Raw genomic sequence first — 8,495 nt, 5'->3', positions numbered from 1 at the left:
ACAAATAAATGCTATAATGGACATTATTAGGACAATTCAAGAAACTGGAATATAGACTGTAGAGCAAATAAAACTCGAGTACTGATAAAATTAAAGAATTTTATCAATGTTACATTTCCTAAGTTTGATAACTATACTGTACTTATATAGGAGAATATTCTTTTTCTTAGAAATACATTAAAGTTTTCAGGGGAAAGGAAACATGACATACACAACCCAGCTTCAAATGGATGAAAATATGTAAACAAGTGTGTGTGTCTGTGTGTGTGTCTCTGTGTATGTGTGTGTGTAGAGAGAAATAAAGTGAGAGAGATAAGGCAAATATGGCAAAATGTCAAAAATGGTAAATCTAAGTAAAGGATACATGAGAGTTCTTTGTTCCAGTCTTGCAACTTTTCTGTAAGTTTAAAATTAATTTTTTTAAATTTTATTTTATTATGTTATGTTAGTCACCATACATCATTAGTTTTTGTTGTAGTGATCCACGATTCATTGTTTTCGTATAACACCCAGTGCTCCATGCAGTACGTGCCCTCCTTAATACCCATCGCTGGGCTAACCCATCCCCCCATCCCCCTCCCTTCTAAAACCCTCAGTTTGTTTCTCAGAGTCCATAGTCTCTCATGGTTCATCTCTCCCTCCAATCTCCTCCCCTTCATTTTTCCCTTCCTCCTCCTAATGTCCTCCATGCTATTCCTTATGTCCCACAAATAAGTGAAACCATATGATAATTGACTTTCTCTGCTTGACTTATTTCACTTAGCATAATATCCTCCAGTCCCAACCATGTTGATGTAAAAGTTGGGTATTCATCCTTTCTGATAGTTGAGTAATATTCCATTGTATATATGGACCACATCTTCTTTATCCATTCATCTGTTGAAGGGCATCTCAGCTCTTTCCACAGTTTGGCTATTGTGGACATTGCTGCTATGAACATTGGGGTGCATATGGCCCTTCTTTTCACTACATCTGTGTCGTTGGGATAAATACCCAGGAGTGCAATTGCTGGGTCATAGGGTAGCTCTATTTTTAATTTTTTGAGGCACCTCCACACTGTTTTCCAAAGTGGCTGTACCAACTTACATTCCCACCAGCAGTGTAAGAGGGTTCCCCTTTCTCCACAACCTCTCCAACATTTGTTGTTTCTTGCCTTGTCAATTTTTGCCATTCTAACTGGTGTAAGGTGGTATCTCAATGTGGTTTTGATTTGAATTTCCCTGATGGCTAATGATGATGAACATTTTTTCATGTGCCTCTTAGCCATTTGTATGTCTTCTTTGGAGAAGTGTCTGTTGATGTCTTCTGCCCATTTTTTGGCTTGATTATTTGTTTTTCAGGTGTTGAGTTTGAGAAGTTCTTTATAGATCTTGGATACCAGCCCTTTATCTGTAGTGTCATTTGCAAATATCTTCTCCCATTCTGTGGGTTGCCTCTTTGTTTTGTTGACTGTTTCCTTTGCTGTGCAGAAGCTTTTTATCTTGATGAAGTCAAACTCTCTCTTCTCAGATGACATGATACTTTATGTGGAAAATCCAAAAGACTTCACCCCCAAATTACTAGAACTCATACAGCAATTCAGTAATGTGGCAGGATACAAAATCAATGTACAGAAATTAGTTGCTTTCTTATACACTAACAATGTAGCTGTAGAAAGAGAAATTAGAGAAACGATTCCATTTACAATAGCACCAAAAACCGTAAGATACCTCGGAATAAACCTAACCAAAGAGGTAAAGGATTTATACTCTAGGAACTACAGAACACTCATGAAAGAAATTGAAGAAGACACAAAAAGATGGAAAAATATTCCATGCTCATGGATCAGAAGAATAAACATTGTTAAAATGTCTATGCTACCCACAGCAATCTATACCTTCAATGCCATCCCGATCAAAATTCCAATGACATTTTTCAAAGTGCTGGAACAAATAATCCTAAAATTTGTTTGGAATCAGAAAAGACCCCAAATCGCCAAGGAAATGTTGAAAAAGAAAAACAAAGCTGGGGGCATCATGTTGCCCAATTTCAAGCTGTATTACAAAGCAGTGATCACCAAGACAGCATGGTACTGGCAAAAAAACAGACATATAGACCAATGGAACAGAATAGAGAGCCCAGATATGGACCCTCAACTCTATGGTCAAATCATCTTCGACAAAGCGGAAAAAAAATATGCAATGAAAAAAGACAGTCTCTTCAATAAATGGTGCTGGGAAAATTGGACAGCTATATACAGAAGAATGAAACTTGACCATTCTCTAACACCATACACAAATATAAACTCAAAATGGATAAAAGACCCCAACGTGAGACAGGAATCCATCAAAAATCCTAGAGGAGAACATAGGCAGTAACCTCTTTGACATCGGCCACAGCAATGTCTTTCAAGATTCATCTCCAAAGGCTAGTGAAACAAAAGCAAAAATGAATTTTGGGACTTCATCAAGTTTAAAATTAATTTAAAAAAAAAAACTGGAGAGGGGTGCCTGGGTGGCTCAGTCGTTAAGCATCTGCCTTCGGCTCAGGTCATGATCCCAGGGTCCTGGGATTGAGCCCTGCATTGGGCTCCCTGCTCAGCGGATAGCCTGCTTCTCCCTTTCCCACTCTTCCAGCTTGTGTTCCCACTCTCACTGTCTCTGTCAAATAAATAAATAAAATCTTAAAAAAAAAAAACTGGAGAAATAAATAGTCTTTAAAAAGAGGGGGTGAGCACCTGGGTGGCTAGTCAGTTCAGCAGCTGCCTTCAGCCCAGGTAATGGTCCTGGGATCAAGCCCCATGTGGGACTCCCTACTCAGCTGGGAGCCTGCTCCTCCCTCTCCCTCTGCCCCTCCCTCCTGCTCATGCTCTCTCTCTCTCTCAAATAAATAAATAAAATCTTAAAAAAAAAAAAAAATGGAGGGGCAGCACCTGGGTGGCTCAGTGGGTTGAGCAGCTGACTGGTGATTTTGGCTCAGGTCATGATCTCATGGGTCCTGAGACTGAGCTCTGCATCAGGCTCCCAGCTCAGCCGGGAGTCTCCTTGAGATTCTCTCTCCCTCTACCTCTGCCCCTCCTCCTGCTCATGCACTCTCCCTCTCTAAAATAAATGAATAATAATCTTAAAAATAAATAAAAATTTAAAAAATAAAAAAACTGGAAAAAAATACCTAATAAGATATATATATCAATTTACATTCCAAATCTCTTTTCTAGAAAGCACTTTCATTATATGTATCAAAATCCTTAAAAATGTGCATTGCCTTTAAACCAGCAATTCTAGTTTAGGCATTCTTTGCAAGGGAATCAAGGTGAGAGTCAGTTACATGTATGAGACCTTATCCTCCCATTATTTTAATAGCTAAACATTTTTTTAAAGATTTATTTTAGAAAGAGAGTTTGCACGTGTGCGCACACACATTCACGCGCGCGCGTGCACACACACACGCAAGCAGCAGGGAGGGGCAGAGGGAAAAGGACGGGGAGAGAGAGAGAAAATCCTCAAGCAGACTCCCTGCTGATTGCGGAGCCCAACACGGGACTCAATCTCAGGACCCTGAGATCATGACCTAAGCCGAAATCAAGAGTTGGCCGCTTAACTGACTGAGCCATCCAGGCACCCCAATAGCTAAAATGTTTAAACATTTAATGTTCATAGTTTTTTTCTGACTAAATAAATTAAGTAAAAAACCCAGGCACCCCAATAAAATCTTTAAAAAAAGAAAAAAAGCTCGCTGTAGTGTATAATATTTAGTGTCACAGAAAACACTGGCTAATATATTATTATGTTAAAGAAAAAGTGGGGCGCCTGGGTGGCTCAGTTGTTAAGTGTCTGCCTTAGGCTCAGGTCATGATCCCAGGGTCCTGCGATCGAGCCCCGCATCGTGCTCCCTGCTCCGGGGGAAGCCTACTTCTCCCTCTCTCACTCCCCCCTGCTTGTATTCCCTCTCTCGCTGTCTCTCTCTCTGTCAAATAAATTTTTAAAAATCTTAAAAATAAATAAATAAATAAATAAATAAATAAATAAGTAAACAATATTTGTGTTTCTACCTTTATTTGAAATTTGTACATATTTACAAAGAACAAAATCTTAGAAACACATATGTCCAAATTTTAACAATGGTTCCTCTTATACATTGGGATTATAGAGATTTATGTTTCATTTTAAATTTGTGCTTTTCCGTCTGCCTTCAGCTCAGGTCATGATCCAGAGGTCCTGGGATTAAGCCCCACATCAGGCTCCCTGCTCAGCAAGGAGTCTACTTGTTCCTCTCCCTCTGCCACTCCTCCTACTTGTGCTTACTCTCCCTCTGCTCAAATAAATAAATAAAATCCTTACAAAATAAAAATTTAAAAATGTGCTTTTTTTATTTTTCAAAATCTCTGAATTCCAAACATATTACTTTGGCGATTAGAAAAAAATTATCCCCATAATACTCTATGATATGGGAGTTTCATGCTTCACACAGTTAATGACGTAGGGTTGGGTTTAGGAGAAAAAATATTAACATTATTGGTCATGTCATGTAGTAATAGATGTTCAACAAATATACATCAAGTTTATTTGTATAAAAAAGACACTGTGAGTTCAGGTTCAGGGTAAAAAGGAGTAAGCAGACTCTACTATGTCTCTTCCACTGATCCAACTAAAAAAACCTAGAGAGAATGTGTAGAATAGTCTGAGGACTATGAAAAGTAAATAATAGCAGGGATTGGGGAAGAACAGAAATCAGTACCAGAGAACTGAGTTGAGTTCACTATCACCTGCCCCTCCCAGCCCCCACTATTGTATCCCCTGCAGCCTAGTCTCAACACAGCCTAAAACCAGGAAGGACACATCTATGTGGACTGGGATAGCTCTAAAAGTCCTCTAGTTTCAGCTGGTGAAGAGGGAAAGGGCTCTCTTAGCAATGACAAGTTGCAACAGGCACCTAAAATCCTGAGAGAGATGAAACTTGCTCCCCAATTGGATGATATGTGGTCCTAATAGATTGGAACAAACCACTGTTGCTTTCTCTCTCTCTCTCTCTCTCTCTCTCTCTCTCCCCCCCAGCAATTGATTCTGGATAGCTCAGGGAAAGTGTGCAGCAAGAGTAAGGTAAAGAAAGGCCTTCTTTTCTGGTGAGAGGACCACAGTGGGAGCCCAGGCAACTGAAAACTAGTGAAGAGATCACAGAAGAGGAGGATTTTGGAAAAGTGACCCCCCAAAAGTGTTTCTGAACTCTTGAGCTCACCCCTGAGCTGCACATACATGGATCTGATCCTAAACAGCATGCCAAAATCTTTGACAACTAAAGCAAATAACAGTCTTCTGCCTGTGCTTCATACTGGTCACATGCAGGACAGATCCAAACTGCATTGCAAAGACTTTGAAAATGGAACTGACCTAGAAACTATAACCCACAGGGGCACCTGGCTGGCTCAGCTGGTAGAGCATGCAACTCTGGATCTTGGAGTTGTTGAGTTCAAACCCCACTTTGGGTATAGAGATTACTTAAATAAAATAAAATTTAAAACTAAATTAAATTAAATTAAACATTAAAAAAGAGAGAGAGAGAAACTACAACTCACAGAAGGCTAGATGGAACTTGTGGTCTGAATCAAACTGAATTAATCGCCCACTAAAACAAAAATATCAACATACTCTATAGAATTGAAATAAGACACAAAGTCTCAATGTTACATTCAAAATGTCTAGGATAGAAACTAAACTTACTTGACATATGAAGAACCATGAAAATCTCGGTTTCCATGGGAAATGACAATGAATATATGCCAGAACTGAGAGTATACAGATGTTGGAGTTAACTGACAAAGACTCTAAAGCAGCTATTGTTAAAAAGTTTGCCAACTTCATCAATTGCAACAAATGTACCATACTAATATAAGATCCTAGTAATAGGGGAATCTAATATAAAGGAAATCTTTGTAATTCTTCTGTAAATCCAAAACTTCTGAAATAAAAAGCTAAATAAAAAAGTAATGCATTCTTTACTTACTTTTATTTAAAAAAAAAAAGTTTGCCAACAAGTAAGGGCAAACACTCTTGAAATGAATTGAACGGTAGAAACTTAGCAAAGAAATAGAAGATATAAACAGACACAATAAATAAAATAAAATAAAATAAAATAAAATAAAATAAAATAAAATAAAAATTTGGGGGAGGAGGATTTGGGAAGAGGGTGAAGGAATTGGAGAGATTTTGGTCAAAGGGTACAAACTTGCAATTAGAAGCTGAGTAAATTCTGGGGATCTAATACACAGTATTGCAGTTGTAGTTAACAATAGTGTGCCATATACTTGAAAGTTGCTAAGAGACTAGATCTTAAAAATTCTCACCACAAAAAAAAGAAATGATAATTATGTTGCATAATGGATCTGTTAGCTAATACTACAGTGGTAATCATATTGCAATGTATATGCTATGAGAGCAACACATTATATGCCTTAAACTTACACAGTGTTATATGTCACTTACATCTCAAAAAAAAAAAAAAAAAAAAAGATGACGAGGATAACTCTTAGCAGGTTCTCTTGTGAAGCAGTCATTTCCCAGCCACCCACACATCCAGAGAGCAACAGCCCAAACATTCAAATATAAAAGAATTATAATTTATCAAAATGGTGAGAATTAAGGCTCCTGAAAATGTATAATGAAATTTGAAGTAAAACTAAAACATTTTCCCCCAAAGTTTAACCTGCCCTAACGAGATACCTATATTTAAACACCTTAGAAGAGAGATTTAAATGCAAGTTGGTATAGCCACTTTGGAAAACAGTGTGGAGGTTCTTCAAAAATTTAAAAATAGAGCTACCCTATGACCCAGCAATTGCACTGCTGGGTATTGACCCCAAAGACACAGACGTAGTGAAAAGAAGGGCCATATGCACCCCAATGTTCATAGCAGCAATGTCCGCAATAGCCAAACTGTGGAAAGAGCCGAGATGCCCTTCAACAGATGAATGGATAAAGAAGATGTGGTCCATATATACAATGGAATATTACTCAGCCATCAGAAAGGATGAATACCCAACTTTTGCATCAACATGGATGGGACTGGAGGAGATTATGCTAAGTGAAATAAGTCAAGCAGAGAAAGTCAATTATCATATGGTTTCACTTATTTGTGGAACATAAGGAATAACATGGAGGATATTAGGAGAAGGAAGGGAAAAAGGGGGGGGAATTGGAGGGAGAGATGAACCATGAGAGACGATGGACTCTGAAAAACAAACTGAAGGTTCTAGAGGGGAGGGGGGAGGGGGGATTGGTTAGCCCGGTGATGGGTATTAAGGAGGGTACTGCATGGAGCACTGGGTGTTATACGAAAACAATGGATCGTGGATCACCACATCAAAAACCAATGAATGTATTGTATGGTGACTAACATAACATAATAAAATTAAAAAAAAAAAAAGAAAAGAGATTTAAACTTTGAGAAGAAACATATTTGGATAGACATTTCAGAAGAGGTTAAAATTTACAGAAAGTAGAGGGAACTTGGGGTAAGTTCTTTACTGGATTTGATATTTCACTTTGGCATACATTTTGCCATAGCTAACGCCAGCTTTGGCTGGCAGACAACTGTGCATCTGCCCAGCTGGGGTAGTGGAAATGGGTCATGAGACATAGGGAAAAAGAGAAATTGGCATTTCAAACCTAGTTACTAATAGAAAAAAAAACAAATATACTAAAAGATATTACCATTCTTTAAACAAATTAGGTAAAATGTTAAAAAAAAAGAAATTTGAGAACTGAAAATACAATAAGTAAACAAACAAAAACACCTTACGAAAGAATGTAAATGACATGGGAAAGAGTCAATGAACTTGAGGATAGATCAAGAGAAATTATCTAAATTGAACAGCAGAGAAAAAAAGAGATCCCCTCTCAGCCAAAAATGAACAGAACCTCATGGGTCTAGGAACAGTACCCAAAGGACTAACAATTCATGTCATTGGAATTTTAGAAAAAGAGGAGAAAAACTGCATTACTATATTTAAATATGAAAAATTTACCAAATTCGGCAAAAGACAATAACCTACAGATTCAACACGGTCAGCAAACCATAAATAGAAAAACACAAATGAACATGAACTAAAATATATTACAATCAAATTGCTGAAAACTAAAGACAATCTTGAAAATAGTCAGAGACTAACAATGCATTGCTAACAGATAAAGATTCAAGTGACTGTGGAGGCAGAAAAAGTATAAGATTTTTAAGGTGGCAAAAAGAAAAAAAAAACAGATTTTTAAAGTGCCAAAAAGAAAAAAAAAAAAAGCAGAAAAGATGTCAACTCAGAATTCTATATCAAGTGAAAACATCCTTCAGGAATAGTGAGGAAATACAGACTTACTCAGATAAAAGGAAACTAAGATAATTTGTTGCACAAAAAAACTGCTCTAAAAAATTTCTTTTTTTTTTTTTTTTAAATAGACAGAGAGAGAGAGAGCTTGAATGAGAGAGGGGGCAATAGAGGGAGAGGGAGAGAGAGAATCTTAAGCAGGCTC

At 37.5% G+C, this 8,495-nt stretch overlaps 1 long non-coding RNA gene across 1 annotated transcript in view; it reads right to left on the bottom strand.

Moving 5' to 3' along the window:
• Positions 1-2,458: 2,458 nt before the first annotated feature.
• The window catches only part of LOC144380131 (uncharacterized), a 42,657-nt gene continuing 36,620 nt past the window's right edge, over positions 2,459-8,495 (bottom strand). Inside the window, exon 6 of the long non-coding RNA XR_013443946.1 lies at positions 2,459-2,639. This is a non-coding gene — a long non-coding RNA (uncharacterized LOC144380131). The remainder of the gene's footprint in view (positions 2,640-8,495) is intronic.

The sequence above is a fragment of the Halichoerus grypus genome, chromosome 14 (genome assembly GCF_964656455.1).
Source record: "Halichoerus grypus chromosome 14, mHalGry1.hap1.1, whole genome shotgun sequence".
Lineage (NCBI taxonomy): Eukaryota > Metazoa > Chordata > Mammalia > Carnivora > Phocidae > Halichoerus > Halichoerus grypus.
Note: the sequence above shows the minus strand (reverse complement) of the source record. Positions and strands in the feature narration are given on the sequence as shown.